The 16,630-nt window shown below is 43.4% G+C and overlaps 1 pseudogene; it reads left to right on the top strand.

Moving 5' to 3' along the window:
* The first annotated feature begins 14,586 nt into the window (after positions 1-14,586).
* LOC101030497 (ADP/ATP translocase 2 pseudogene) lies at positions 14,587-15,573 on the top strand (annotated as a pseudogene).
* The last annotated feature ends 1,057 nt before the right edge of the window (positions 15,574-16,630 follow it).

Here is a 16,630-nt window from a genome sequence, read left to right on the forward strand (position 1 = left end):
AGTGAACCGAGATCATGTCACTGCACTCCAGCCTGTGAGACAGAGCAAGATTCCATCTCAAAAAAAAAAAAAAAAAAAAAGAAAGAAAATATTGTGTGCAGCTATAAAACAACAAAACTGGTTCTATAAGACATAAATATCAGGCTCATTATTTTATAATCATCCTTTACAAGTGAAAATTTGAAATGACTGAGCTGCAGTCAGACTTGAACACAGGCTTCAAGAATTATAACTTCATTTCCTACTATAAAACTAATTGTTTCCCTTGAAAACGTTGGTAAGAAACAGGCTGGTCTAGAGAAGACTTGAAAAAAATATTTCATTTCATTTCTGTCAAAACTTTACCGGGTTTGTCCCTATGTCTTAATCTCCAAGTTCTGTTTTCAGTGGAATCCATATCTGTGTCATCCAAGACTTACTGTTGACATCAACCTGCTGCATACATAAGACTCTACTCAGTTTATTTAATTTCACAAAAATTTACTGAATATTTTCAATTCTAATTGTGCCAGCATTATCATCGGGTCACAGGAGTCAAGGTTTTGTATGCAATATTTTGTTTTCTAGTCATTCATTTCTTTTCTTTCTTTCTTTCTTTTTTATTTGGGATGGAGTTTTTGCTCTTGTTGCCCAGGCTGGAGTGCGGTGTTGCAATCTCAGCTCATTGCAACCTCCACCTCCCAGGTTCAAGCTATTCTCCTGCCTCAGCCTTCCAAGTAGCAGGGGCTACAGGCTCCCGCCACCATACCCGGCTAGTTTTTGTATTTTTAATAGAAATGGATTTCACCGTGTTGGCCAGACCGGCCTCACACTCCCAACCTCAGGTGATCCCGCCCACCTTGGCCTCCCAAATTGCTGAGATTACAGGCATGAGCCACTGAGCCTGACCCATTTCTTTATTCAACAAATAATGTGAAGCTTTCACTGTAAGTTCATAAGACATTGAGTTCATAAGTTCATAAGTTCATAACCGCCATAGAAGGAAAAAGGGATCAATAGATTTCTGATTTTATAGGAATTATAATTTAATTAGGGAGATAAGATATGCAGACATAACATGTTTACCATCAACACTGAAGTTTAATAGCAACATGAGCCAATTATATAAGAACTCTCCCATGATCACATCATCCTGGGCTCTACCTGGCTCTCCCTGGGTTGGTGGTTTCAACCTCACAGGAAGCCAGGTTGTGCTAGAAAGAAAGTTTCAGAAACAGGCTAGTGTTTGAAAATGGGGCAAGTTCCTAGCCTCGGTTGCTTCATTTTATGTACTCATAGAATTATGGGGAAATGTATGTCTCCCTCTTTAACTCTCCCTTCTGCATAGAAAATGCCCTCAGTGGGCTCAGTGGGTAAGAGTGCCACAGGAGAGCATAGTAACCCTGACAGTCCCTTACAAGGTTGGCAGAGAGACACAGCTACTACCACTGCTGTGCTCTCAGAGTCTGCTTGTTTGTTTGACATCTGCCACAGATATTTTATTTTCTTTCTTTTATTTGTTTTGAGATGGAGTCTGGCTCTGTCACCCAGGCTGGAGTGCAGTAGCAAGATCTTGCCTCACTGCAACCTCTGCTTCCCAGGTTCAAGCAATTCTCCTGCCTCAGCCTCCTAAGTAGCTGGGCGTACAGGCATCCGCCATAACAACTGACTAATTTTTACACTTTTAGTAGAAACAGGGTTTCACCATGTTGGCCAGGTTGGTCTCAAACTCCTGACCTCAAGTGATCCACCTGCCTAGGCCTCTCAAAGTGCTGGGATTAAAAGCATGAGCCACCACGCCCAGCCCAGATTTATTTTTTTAAACGGATGGATTTTGAGAGGAAACAATATGGGGCAGAAGTATGGAATAGAAAATAAATACAAATATAAGCTGCTTTGCTAGCTGTTTTATAACCAAAACCAACTAGTTCAGAGAGTGCCCTATACAAAACACAATAAAGGTTCAAAGATGAAGGTGTTCCCTTAGCAAGGCTGCAAATGCCCATCTCTGGTATTTGGAACTGAGGCTGCAGTCCTTGTATTTGGTTGGATCACTTGGTGTGTGGCACAGTCCATGCTTTGGGGAGTTGAGAGAAGGAGTTGCCAGATTTCTCAGTCTGGAGAGTATGGTGTTGGTGATGACAAGATTTCCACTCTTCTCTGTGGGATCAAGAAGGGAGTGTATTCTCCACCCACCACCAAGCTTAATTGAGGGGAAGATTTCAAGAAGTTTTGTAGCTTGGGGGTGTCTGCAGCAAAAGGAGAATGGCATCTTGCTGCCTGGCTGAGCCGTCCCTGGCCACCCTGGAGCTGCTATTGGAGAAGAATGGGGTGTGTTGAGTAAGTTACTGGGGAAACCTAAGCTGAGAGTGGTACTCAACCATAGACATTAGTGCCACTTCTGGCTCATGCCTGGAATCCCAGCACTTTGGGAGGCCAAGGCTGGTGGATCGCTTGAGGTTAGGAGTTTGAGATCAGCCTGGTCAACATGCTGAAACCCCATCGCTACTAAAAATGCAAAAATTAGCTGGGCACGGTGTTGTATAATCCCAGCTACTCAGGAGGCCAAAGCAGGAGAATCGCTTGAACCCAGGAGGGGGTGGTTGCAGTGAGCTGAGATGGTGCCACTGGGCAACAGAGTGAGACTCTGGATCAAAAAAGAAAGAAAAGAAATTAGTGCCACTTCTCTTCAACAGGTGGGGATAGTAGTGCCCAAATCAGCCAAGAGAAAGATGTAGGGAAACACCCACATTCCCAGAGCCTCCTGGAAGAAGTGGAGGAGGACCTCAGTGCTTCCATGCTTACTGGAAAGAGCGGAATGTTGGAGGGGAAGCCAGGCCAGAGTGACCTTGGCGAGCCCAGGCAGACAACGCCTTAGGGAAGTGGCTGAAGGCATGGATTCCTGGTGGTGCCCCTTCTAAAGATCAACTTCTAAAGAGTTGATCTTTAGAAGCAGTAGTGCTGGGGTGAAGGTGGGCTTTACCTCAGGAAACCACTTCCATCATCAGCACAAGAAACTAGCACATAAAACCAGACCCAGTCAGAATGAGGCCTGAGAGCGTCCTGCTGTGGTGCCCTCTCCCACCAGAGAAGCCAGCCTTGAGGGTGGGAGCTGGAGGTGTATCAGAGCAACACCAAGCCTGCGCCTTAGTGCCTGTGCTAGGACAAAGAAAGGGCAAGACATGAGATTTGAAGCACCTTTGAGATAAGCTTGGCTGAATTTTAATAATCAAAAGTGATTGCAAGTTATAAAGTCTGCCCAAAATGTCACTGAGGAATGAGGAAGGGAATTAACACCACAAAGTTGGAAGTAGTCATAGGAAAATATGAAATGATTCCATATTTATACCACTATTGCGAGTCCTTAACACACTGCAGGCCCACCTGGGAGACACACCCAGGAGCAGAGCTGCTCATCTTCAGGGAATGAGTGAGTTTGAGTAAAGAGTGCATCAGCAGGGACAGTGCTGGCCAAAGACCAGAGTTGCCTCCCCTACCTCGACTCCATCCCATGGGCTTCTCCTAATCTGACTCCCAGGATCCCTCTACAACCCAAGTAGAAAGAAGAGACTCCCGGCTGGGTGCAGTGGCTCATGCCTGTAATCCCAGCACTTTGGGAGCCTGAGGTGGGTGTATCACGAGGTCAGATCGAGACCATCCTAGCTAACGCAGTGAAACCCCATCTCTACTAAAAATGCAAAAAATTAGCTGGGTGTGTTAGCACATGCCTGTAGTCCTAGCTACTCAGGAGGCTGAGGCAGGAGAGTCCCTTGAACCCGGGAGGCAGAAGTTGCAGTGAGCCGAGATCGCACCACTGTACTCCAGCCTGGGCAACAGAGTAAGACTTCATCTCAAAAGAAAAAAAAAAAAACAAAAGGAGAGAGAGAGAGACTCCAGTTTAGGAGGATGAGCACTTTGAGCAAATCAAATTCAGTTGAATTTTAAAAGGATGCCTGCGTAGTGACTGGAGCCAGAATCCTGTGATCTCTTGGCCAGTTTTTCCTTCCTCAATTTCTTCACCTATAAATTGAGGATGATGAAAGAATGTTCTTTGTAGGGTTGTTTTGAAGAAAATGAGTTTATGTTTATAAAGCACTTTGATATGGTTTGGCTTTGTGTCTCCACCCAAATCTCATGTTAAACTGTACTCCTCAGTGTTGAAGGAGGGGCCTGGTGGGAGGTGATCGGATCCCCTTGCTGTTTTTGTGATAGTGAGTGAGTTTTCATGAGGTCTGGTTAAGTGTGCAGCACCTCCCCTTCAGCTCTCTTCCACCTGCTCTGGACATTAAGATGTGCCTGCTTCCCCTGTGCCATCCACCATGATTGTGGGTTTCCTGAGGCCTCTCCAGCCATGCTTCCTGTAGAGCTTGTAAAACCGTGAGCCAATGAAATCTTTTTTCTTTATAAATTATCAAGTCTCAGGTAGTTCTTTATAGCAGTACAAGAATGTAGTAATACACACTTAAAACAATACCTTCCATATAGTAACATGAAAGGTATGAATGTACCTGTTTTATAAGTAAAGCTCATGCCTCTAATTCCAGCATTTTGGGAGGCTGAGGTGGGCAGATCACCTGAGATCAGGAGGTTGAGATCAGCATGGCCAACATGGTGAAACCCTGTCTCTACTAAAAATACAAAAATTAGCCAGGTGTGGTGGTGTGTGCCTGCAATCCCAGTTACTCGGAAGGCTGAGGCATGAGAGTAGTTTGAACCCAGAAGGCAGAGGTTGCAGTGATCTGAGATCGTGCCACTGCACTCTAGCCTGGGCCTGGGTGACAGAGTGAGACTCCATCTCAAAAAAAAAAAAAAAAACAAAAAAAAAAAACCCATAAACATAAAGTAATGGATGTTTCTTGCCTGCCCAAATTCGTATAAGTAAAAATCATGCCTGCAACGTCTGATTGTAAGGAGCTTAGAAATTGCCACTCTATCTTAACGATACGTAAAAAACTGAACAAACTAAAAAACTATGAACTCTACTTAGATCCATCAGAGAACTGAGGTCACAGGGCAAACCACTGCCCCCAGAGTTGGAGAGACAGATGGGTGAACACAGAGAACCGCAACTTCTCAGAGCAGAAACACGCAAACGGAAACCTCTGCAGAAACCAGGACTGAGGGGGGAAACCTAAAAGGTAATTATGAATTTTCTGGAGACTCGGTGCAGACCATTCTCAGGGTTAAAAACTCCGGGGCCCTCCTTTCATAAGCTGACCCCCACACTTTTGCAAGTTTTACCCCCAAGAGGTCTACCAGGTCCTCACAGTAAATCCTGGAGAAAATTCCCTCGTGCTTCCAGCTAGGGGTGGGGAAAACAGACCGTTTCGAAATACACGAGCATTCTGTTCCTCTGAAAAACTTTGACCAGAGCCTAACCCGCTGGGAATTTATCTATCAGAGCCAAATCTACTCAGGCAGGGGGAGAAACACTCAACACAGGTTCCCTCAAGCCTTCCAAGTGGAGGAAGGGAAATACCTAAGTCCAGCCCCCTCTAGCCTTCCTTTCCCACTGTCAGTATTAGTCAGGGTTCTCCAGAGAAATAGAACTAATAGGATAGATGTATATGTAAAGGCGAGTTTATTAAGGAGTACTGACTCACATGTTGACAAGGTGAGGTCCCACAATAGGCCCTCTGCAAGCTGGAGAGCCAGGAAGCCAGTCCAAGTCCCAAAACCTCAAAAGGACGGAAGCCAGCAGTGCAGCCTTCAGTCTGTGGTCGAAGGCCTGAGGGTCCAAAAGCTTCACCACCTGTAACAAATCTTCAAAAACATTTCTTCAGAGTCTCGATCCTACTTGTTTAAAATTTTCATTAAAAGGGCTGGGCGCGGTGGCTCACGCCTGTAATCCCAGCACTTTGGGATGCTGAGGCTGGCGGATCACCAGGTCAAGAGATAGAGACCATCCTGGCCAACATGGTGAAACCCTGTCTCTACTAAAAATACAAAAATTAGCTGGGCATGGTGGCATGTGACTGTAGTCCCAGCTACTCAGGAGGCTGAGACAGGAGAGTTGCTTGAACCAAAGAGTCGGACGTTGCAGTGAGCCAAGCCTGGTGACCAGTGCAAGACTCCATCTCAAAAAAAAAAAAAAAAAAAAAAAAAAAAAAATCCATTAAAAGCTCTGTCCTTCTCTGCACCTGATTTGGTGCAATGGTTTTGGCACTCATTGAATGAAAAGTTTATTGTACTTAATTTTTTAGTCGTAATTGTGTAAACTGAGCCCATTGATATGTTTATCATGTTGGCAGTTATTTCTGCTGTTACTCATCAGTTCTTTTCAATTAGGGCATGAAGATTAATTTTTCCTCTCAAAATGATGTAGATGGTCTGCTACTATGGGCTTCATCTTCAACATCATCTCATCTCTTCTTTTTTTTTCTGTTTGAGATGGGGTCTAGCTATCTTGCCCACACTGGAGTGCAGTGGCGCAATATCAGCTCACTGAAACTTCCGCCTCCTGAGTTCAAGGGATTCTCCTGCCTCAGCCTCCCAAGTAGCTGGGACTACAGGTGTGCACCACCGTGCCCAGCTAATTTTTGTAGTTTTAGTAGAGATGGGGTTTCACCATGTTGACCAGGTTGGTCTTGAACTCCTGACCTCAGGTGATCTGCCTGCCTCAGCCTCCCTAAGTGCTGGGATTACCGGTATGAGCCACCACGCTTAGCCTCATCTCTTCTTACAATGAGTTATCTATTTGTAAACTGCTGATTTATTTGGGGTTTTGTCCCCATACACTTTTCATAACACATCAATGATTTCACCATTCTTCCATCCAAACTTCACCACAACTTTGATGTTTGTTCTTCAGTTTAATCCTTGCATAGTTTTTTTATAATACAAATTTTCCCTGAACATTTTTTTTTTTTTTGAGACTGAGTCTTGCTCTTGTCAACCAGGCTGAAGTGTAGTGGCGCAAACTTGGCTCACTGCAGCCTCTGCCTCCCAGGTTCAAGCAATTCTCCTTCTTTAGCCTCCCAAGTAGCTAGGATTACAGGTGTGTGCCACCATGCTTGGCTAATTTTTGCATTTTAGTAGGGACAGGGTTTCACTGTGTTGGCCAGGCTGGTCTCGACCTCTCTAACCTCAGGTGATCTGCCTGCCTTGGCCTCCCAAAGTGCTGGGATGACAGGCATGAGCCACTGCACCCGGTCTCTGTGAACTTTTAAAGACCCCACATGGTGTCATTTAAAAATGAACTTGGATTAGTGTTAATATATATTTTAAATTCTAGTGCCTCAAAAGTACATAAATACAGTCTCTTCATCAAATGCTGCTGGAACAACTGAATATTCATGTGCAAAAAAATGAATCTAGACATAGACCTTACACCATCCACAAAAATTACTTTAAAGTATATCATAGAGCTAGATGTAAAATGCAAAACTATAGAACTCCTAGAAGGTAACATAAGAGAAAATCTAGATGTCCTTGGATATAAAGATTACTTTTAAAGATTGAAAATCCAAGCCACAATCCATGAAGGAAAGAATTGATAAGTTATACGTTCTTGAAGTTAAAAACTACTTCTGCTCTGAAAAAGACAATACCAAGGTAATGAGAAGACAAGTCTCAAACTGGGAGAAAATATTTGTAAAGGACACATCCGATAAAAGATTGTTATCTGACATATACAAAGAACTCTTAAAACCCAACAGTGAGGTCCAGTGAGGTGGCTCACGCCTGTAATCCCAGCACTTTGCAGGCAAAGGTGGGTGGATCACCCGAGGTCGGGAGTTCGAGACCAGACTGACCAACATGGAGAAACCCCATCTCTACTAAAGAAACAAAATTAGCCAAGTGTGGTGGCGCATGACTGTAATCCCAGCTGCTCAGGAGGCTGAGGCAGAGGAATCACTTTAACCAGGTAGGCAGAGGTTGCGTTGAGCCAAGATCACACCATTTTACTCCATCCTGGGCAACAAGGGCGAAACTCCATCTCACAAAAAAAGAAAAAAAAATTACAAAATCAGCTTGGCGTGGTGGTGGGTCCCTATAATCTCAGCTACTCAGGAATCTGAGACAGGAGAATTGCTTGAACCCAGGAGGCGGAGTTTGCAGTGAGCTGAGATTGCACCACTGCACTCCAGTCTGGGTGACAAAGTGAGACTCTGTCTCAAAATAAACAAACAAACAAAAACCAACAATGAGAAAACAACCCAACTTAAAAATGGGCAAAAGACCTGAATGGGTGTCTCACAAAGGAAGATACACAGGTGGCAATTATGCATATAAAAAGATGTTCAACATTCTATGGCGTTAGGGAATTATAAATTACAACAATAAGAGAGTACTATACAACTATTAGAATGGCCAAAATGTAAAACATTGACAACATCAAATGCTGGTGAGGATGTGAAGCAATAGTAACTCTCATTCGTTACTGGTGGGAATGCAGAATGGAATAGACATTTTAGAAAACAGTTTGGTAGTTTCTCATAAAACTAAACATACAATTTATCATATAATATTGTATGGCAATGTATTCTTACCATATAATACAGCAGTCATGCTCTTTGATATTTATCCAAATGAACTCAAAAAAAAGTATGTCCACACAAATCATGCGCATGGATGCTTATAGCAAGTTTATTCATACTTGTTCAAACTTGGAAGCAACCAAGATGTCCTTCAATAGGAGAATGAATAAACAAACTGTGATACATCCAGAAGATGGAATATTCAGTACAAAATAAAATGAGCTATCAAGCCCCGAAAAGACACAGTGGAACCTTAAATGCATACTACTAAGTGAAAGAATCCAATCTGAAAAGGCTACATATGTTACAAGTCCAGCTGTGTGACACTCTGGAAAAGGCAAAATATGAAGACAGGAAAAGGATCAGGGAGCAGGAAGGGGGATGAATTTTCAGGGCCTGGAGAATTGTTAGGGCAATGAAACTATTTTGTATAATTATACAATAATGGATACATGTCATAGGTTTGTAAAAACACATACAACTTACAACACTGAGAATGACCCCTCCTGTAAACAGACAACGGACTTAAGTTGATCATGATGTGTCAGTGTAGGTTCATTGATTGCAACAAAACTACCAATGTGGTGCAGGTGTTCCAGGAAAGTGGTCTAGATCCAGAAGATGAAAGAGAGTTCTTGGATCTCCCTTCTTGCACAAGAAAGAACTTGGCACGGAGTCCAACAAAATACAGTGAAAGCAAGTTTACTGGAGAAGTCAAGAAACAAAAGAATGACTACTCCGTAGGCAGAACAGGATGTTCCCAAAAGCAAGAGGAAGAAACTGCCCACCTTTATGTACAATGCTTGTTTATATGTGACAAAGGGAAAAAGTCATGGGGGAGGCGTGCTCTACTCCAAGGGCTTGTGAGGAAGGATTCTTAGTCTTTGTGTAACTACGGACTTTTGCAAGAACCTACATTATTATCTTTAAAGTGAAACTTAGTCTCAAATGAAGAATGTTTTTGTCCTTAAGACAAAGAAAAAAAAATGATGGAGGAGGTGTGCTCTACTACAAGGGCCTGTGACAAAGCATGCTTAATCTTTGTGTAACTACTGACTTTTGCAAGAATCTATATTATCATCTTTAAAGTGAAACTTTAGTCTCAAATGAAGAATGCTTTTGTGCTTAAGATATCGGAACATCAGGACGTTGCCTTGGTCGCTATTAAGTCCTGGGCCTGTTCAGTAAACATTATTAATATGTTCCCTTAACTGTAAACATCTTGTGACTAAGAATGCCTGCTCCTGGGAATGGAGCTCAGTAAGTCTCAGCCTCATTTTATCCAGGCCCCCATTCAAGATGGAGTCGCTGTGGTTGTGGAAGGCCTCTGACACAGGAGGTCAGTAGTGGGGGAAGGGATGGGGGATGGGGAACAAGTGTTGTGCAGGACCTCTCTGTACTTTATGTTCATCTTTGCTGTGAACCTAAAAGTGCTCTAAAAAAATAAAGTTTATTAGTTGTTAAAAATCATGCCTGCTACAATTCCTTTAGGCTTAATTCCTAGAAGTGGATTTGTTAGAACAAAATAATTTGGTTTTTAAAAATTTCTGATAGGCTGGGTGCAGTGACTTATGCCTATAATCACAGCACTTTGGGAGGCTGAGGTGGGCGAATCACTTGAGGTTAGGAGTTCAAGAACAGCCTGACCAACATAGTAAAACCCCATCTCTATTAAAAATACAAAAATTAGCCAGGTGTGTTGGCGGGCGCCTATAATCCTAGCTACTTGGAAGGCTGTGGCATGAGAGTCACTTGAATTGGCAGAGACTGCAGTGAACTGAGATGGTGCCATTGCACTCCAGCCTGGTGACAGAGCAAGACCTGGTCTCAAAAAAAAAAAAATTCTGATACATGTCATAAATTGCCCTTTAGTAAAAGACATGGGTCCTAAATTATATATAAACTTTCACTTCAAAACCCTGATTCATGTCTGTGTATCCATGTATCTTAGCCATGATCAAGGCAACTTTCAATTGTCACAGGGAAGGAGGAAAATCATGGGAGAGAGAGTAACCCATAGAGGAGTCCACCCTGCATTATGAGGTAATTAACAAAAACACCTTTCAGCAGAGCTAGCCTTAAGAGACGGTGAAGCAATGAAGTGTCCCTGTGGTGTTTCAAAGTCCTCTTTCAGTCATTTCTAGTGCCTGTTCTTTCCCATTTAGCCCCTTCCCCCTTTCTTAACTGCATCATTACTCTTATTCCCATTCCCGACAGGAATGGCACCCCGTTAAGATGTTCGTTAATAATAGATAATAGTGATTAGAATGTTAACTCCAAGGTGGCTGGGCCTGGTAGCTGTAATCACAGCACTTTGAGAGACCCAGGCAGATGGATCACCTTAGGTCAGGAGTTCAAGACCAGCCTAGGCAACATGGTGAAACCCCATCTCTACTGAAAAAACAAAAATTAGCCAGGCATGGTGGCGCATGCCTGTAATCCCAGCTACTTGGGAGGCTGAGGCACGAAAATCGCTTGAACCCGGGAGGAGGAGGTTGCAGTGAGCCCAGATAGCACCATTGCACTCCAGCCTGAGCAAGACTCCACCTCAAAAACAAAAAAAAAAAGAGAGAGAGAAAAAAATTCACTCCAAGGCGTATTTAAATTTTCAGACTTTTGGACTTTTGAAGATCCAAAGGTATGTATTTCTAATGTTGGGGATTTGGGAATTCTTGCTGTTGGGCATTTAAGGCCCCGATTGCCTCCAAGACCAGATATAGGGTTGGGACTTCCTAGGTAAGATGGTGAGCCTCATGGTTTCTGGGTGAGACATGTGGGCAGCATTTGCATCTTTCCTTAAACAGCATGTTAAAGAGACCCTTTTCTCCAAGTCTGGTCCCTAGTCCCTCTGCTCAGAATCACTCTGGGAACTTTTGTTTAAAATACAGAACCCTAGGTCCTTCTACATACCTGGATTTTAACAGTTTTTTGGGTAATCCTTAGGGATATTAAATTGACTCCTCAAATAATTTTTATGAGTACTGAATTTTAAAAACTAGAGCTCTAGAGACATGGCTCTCAACCCTGATTCTACATTGAAATCACTGGAGTACTTTAAAAAAAAATCTTTTTGTGATTCCCAGGTCATATTCCCAGAGATTCTGGTTCTGTTGGTCTGGAGTAGGTACCAGGTATCAGTATATCTTAAATTTTCTTGGGTTATTCTAATGCAGGGTTATCAAATCTTCTGGCTTCACCGGGCCACATTGAAAAAAGGACTGTCTTGGGCCACACATAAAATACACTAACACTATTGATAGCTAATGAGTTTTAAAAAAGCAACAACAACTCATATTTTAGGAAAGTTTACAAATTTGTGTTGGGCCACATTCAAACTTGTCCTGGGCTGCAGGCAGCCCATGGGCTGTGGGTTGGACAAGTTTTTGTTTTTGTTTTTTTTGAGATGAAGTCTTGCTCTGGCACAATCTTGGCTCACTGCAACCTCCTTTTCCCAGATTCAAGCAATTCTCCTGCCTCAGCCTCCCGAGTGTGGGGACAACAGGCACCCACCACCACACCTGGCTAATTTTTGGATTTTTAATAAAGATGGGGTTTCACCATATTGGCCAGGCTGGTTTCGAACTCCTCATCTTGTGATCTGCCAGCCGTGGCCTCCCAAAATGCTGGGATTACAGGTGTGAGCCGCCATACCCAGCTGGACAAGCTTGTTCAAATGCATAGCTGAGAACTGAAACCATCCACCCCTGCTGAAAACAGAAAGTACATTGGCCCCCTCATCCTTCACTCTTTACATTGACACAGCTTTGCTTTTCATGGGATTTCTTGGCCCACCAAACGGCTAGTTCATTACAGGAATTTCCCTAATGACGTAAGTCTTCAATAAAAAGTTATGAAAAAAAAAAAGCATCTGCAGATAGTTTGTGTCCTAAGAGTCTTTGAATCCTGTACCTCAAAATCCTTGCCTTGCTGTATTCATTAATTTTGGTCTTTTATTTCACAATCCTTACCTGACACTAACTCCCTATTATGAAGAACTCATTTGTAAACCAAAAATGAAATTCCAAGGTCCTCCAACAACCTGCATGGACTTTCTCTTAGGGCACGGCACTCTAAAATTTGACCTGAAAGACTGGTTCAGACCATGCTGGGAAGTAGGGGTTGGGCATGCATCATTTATACCTCCAGCATTCACATCAACACAGACTTTAAGAGAAACATTTCCAATCTATTCTCTCTAAAACCTGCTGCCTCAAGGCCTCATCCTCATGGAAAAACTACAGTCTCCACAACCCAGACATTCCTTTTTATTGGTAACTCTTTCAACTAATTGCCAATTAGAAAAAATTTATATTTACCTATAGCCTGGAACTACCCGACCCCCCAAACCCTGACAAGTGTTCCACCTTCCTGGATCGAGCCAATGTATTTGATTGAAATCTCAGTTCTCCCTAAAATGTATAAAACCAAGCTGTCCCCCCCCACCGACCACCTTGAGCACATTGTTCTCAAGATCTCCTAAGGGCCGTGGTCACTCACTTGACTCAGAATGAACCTCTTCAAATATTTTACAGAGTTTGACTCTTGTTGTTGGCACATCTGAATCAAATTTCCAATTCTCTAGGAATTATGCCCTCACGTTCTCTCTATCTGAGGTGCTGGTTTCGAACTTCTGACCTTGTGATCTGCTGGCCTTGGCCTCCCAAAGTGCTAGGATTACAGATATGAGCCATTGCGCCCAGCTAGACAAGATTGTTCTAACGCATAGCTGAGAACTAAAACATCCACCCCTCCTGAGAACAGAAAACACAAAGCACTGTCAAATATTGCTTTCTCTTAGCACAGTAAGTAATAAACTCAGCCTTGTCTTGTCAACAGGTGTACTGATGACATTTTGTAGCCAAAAAGTTTGACATGGGGGAATTGAGAATTGCTGAAATATTAGCGAGATTGCTGAAGTTGATGTCAGATGGCTTAAATGATTTTAATTTATTTTAATTATCTGGGTCCTGGCTCTATTGCATATGAACTAAGTGACCTTGGTCAAGTTCCTTAGCCTCTCTGACTCTTAGTCTTTTGTAAAAACAAGAGTTTGTGGTACCTCACCTTTGCCTCAGGGTCATAGTAGGCCTCGAGGAAAATGATGTCTCTCAAAGTGGTCTGCAACCTAGAAAATTCTTTCTAAATATAACATAATATATATAAACTGACAATCATAGTTTACATTTTTTTTTCCATTTCGTCTTTACTTGAAACGCATAGCTTGTAGTTTTTGAGCACCTGCTATGGGGTCAGAAAATACATGGCTCTTGGACCCTGCCCCCGTTTCTACTGCCTAAAGCAGACATTTGGCTCAAGTGCAGTGGTCACTCCTGTAGCAGTCCTGGCGACCTCAGATTCCTCCCTGTCACAGCACTCTAATGTCACCAGTAATTGATTCTGGTTGGCACTCTTGCTAAAACCTATTTGTCATCGTGGCCAATGTAGAGGCAAGGAGAATTTCTTCCCTACACTGAAGGTTAGTGTTGAAGACGTTGAAATGAATTGACAATAGACAGATTAGCAGGAAACAAAGTTATGCAAATGTATTAACATGAACATGGACATAAGAGTCCTGCAAATATAGGACTCAAAGAAGAGCCAGATGACTAAAATGTTTATACTGCGCAGAAAGGAATACAGAAGCTTGGAGTGCAGCAACAGGTTATGGGAAGGAGAAGGTTGGAAAGGCATGACAAGCAAAGGCTGTCTCGTTATGCAAATGACAGTCTCCCTCGGCCAGGTGCGATGGCTCATGTCTGTAATCCCAGCACTTTGGGAAGCTGAGGTGGGCAGTTTACAACAAGGTCAGGAGATTGAGACCATTCTGACTAACACGGTGAAACCCCGTTTCTACTAAAAAAATACAAAATGATTAGCTGGGTGTGGTGGCACATGCCTGTAGTCCCAGCTACTCCGGAGGTTGAGACAGGAGAATCGCATGAACCTGGGAGGCAGAGGTTGCAGTGAGCCGAGATCACACCAACCTGGGCGACAGAGTCTCACGCTGTCTCAAAAAAAAAAAAAAAAGGAAAAAAGAAAATCTCCCAAGTAATCTCAGAAGTGTCCTCACAGAGAACAGACGGCAGCCTGTGGTCAAAGTTTCTCTTTCACCCCGCAGCCCCGGAGTCAAAGCCGGTTCCCGGCCCAGTCCCGTCCTGCAGCCTCCTGCCTCCTCTTTCCTTTCAACATGACAGATGCCGCTGTGTCCTTCGCCAAGGACTTCCTGGCAGGTGGAGTGGCCACAGCCATCTCCAAGACGGCTGTAGCGCCCATTGAGCAGGTCAAGCTGCTGCTGCAGGTACAGCATGCCAGCAAGTGGATCACCGCAGATAAGCAATACAAGGGCATTATAGACTGCATGGTCCGTATTCCCAAGGAGCAGGGAGTCCTGTCCTTCTGGCGCGGTAACCTGGCCAGTGTCATCAGATACTTCCCCACCCAGGCTATTAACTTCGCCTTCAAAGATAAATACAAGCAGATCTTCATGGGTGGTGTGGACTAGAGGACCCAGTTTTGGCGCTACTTTGCAGGGAATCTGGCATCAGGCGGTGCTGCTGGGGCCACATCCTTGTGTTTTGTGTGCCCTCTTGATTTTGCCCGTACCCGTCTAGCAGCAGATGCGGGTAAAGCTGGAGCTGAAAGGGAATTCCGAGGCCTCGGCGACTGCCTGGTTAAGATCTACAAATCTGATGGGATTCGGGGTCTGTACCAAGGCTTTAACGTGTCTGTGCAGGGTGTTATCATCTACCGAGCTGCCTACTTCGGTATCTATGACACTGCAAAGGGAATGCTTCCAGATCCCAAGAACACTTACATCGTCATCAGCTGGATGATCGCACAGACTGTCGCTGCCGTTGCTGGGTTGACTTCCTATCCATTTGACCCTGTTCGCCGCCTCATAATGATGCAGTTGGGGCGCAAAGGAACTGACATCATGTACACAGGCACACTTGACTGCTGGAGGAAGATTGCTCGTGATGAAGGAGGCAAAGCTTTCTTCAAGGGTGCATGGTCCAATGCTCTCAGAGGCATGGGTGGTGCTTTTGTACTTATCTTGTATGATGAAATCAAGAAATACACATTAAGTTATTTCCTGGGAATTTTCCCCCTGTGAACAGGCATGTTGTATTATGTAACGTATCTTGAGCATTCTCGGCAGACTCCTGGCTGTCAATTTATCTGTGGCAACTATTTACTGGTTGAAAATGGGAAGCAATAATATTCATCTGACCAGTTTTCTCTTAAAGCCATTTCCATGATGATGATGATGGAACTCAATTATATTTTTTATTTCAGTCACTCCTGAGAAATAACAAATTTGGAGAAATAAAAATATCTAAAATTAAAAAAAAAAAAAGTTTCTCTTTCAGACCTTTAAAAGTGGCAGACTTTCAGTCTCTTTCTCCTGTGAGTTCATCTTTCCTAGATCCAGATAATGCAGAAAACGGGGTCCTTGGAGAAAGCCGGTTTGCATTGCTGTTTCTTTCACTAACGTAGATTTCCTCATGAATGCAAATCTCCCCCTGAAAAGACAGATTTTCAGAGCTATTTCTGTGTCTGCAGCCCCTGTAAAGCCACATTGAAATATAGCAAAGAAATATGTTTACACACACACACACACACACACACACACACACACGTATATAAGTCTCGCTCTGTCTCCTAGGCTGGAGTGCAGTGGCACGATCTTGGCTCACTGCAACATCCATCTCCCGAGTTCAAGCAATTCTCCTGCCTCAGCTTCCCAAGTAGCTGGGACTACAAGCATGTGTCATCACACCTGGCTAATTTTTTTGCATTTTTAGTAGAGACAGTGTGTCACCATATTGGTCAGGCTGGTCTGGAACTTCTGACCTCACGTGATCTGCCCACCTTGGCCTCCCAAAGAAATATATTTTGGGGCTGCATATTTTGGTTTTCTTTACCAACTACCTGTGAGGCACTATGCTAGGTGCTTAATTAAGCTTCTTTTATTTAATCTTCCCTACAATCTAATATGAAAGATTTTTTTGTCCTCATTTTTCAGATAAGGAAACTGGAGCTCATAGAAGTAAACTAACATGCATTTAGTAAGTAGCAGAGGTTTGTTTTGAACCCAGGTTGTCTCTACACGTAACATGTTGGATTTATACAATGGTCATTTATTCGTTATGTACCATAAGTTCCAAGCT

The sequence above is a fragment of the Saimiri boliviensis genome, chromosome 3 (genome assembly GCF_048565385.1).
Source record: "Saimiri boliviensis isolate mSaiBol1 chromosome 3, mSaiBol1.pri, whole genome shotgun sequence".
NCBI classification, from domain to species: domain Eukaryota; kingdom Metazoa; phylum Chordata; class Mammalia; order Primates; family Cebidae; genus Saimiri; species Saimiri boliviensis.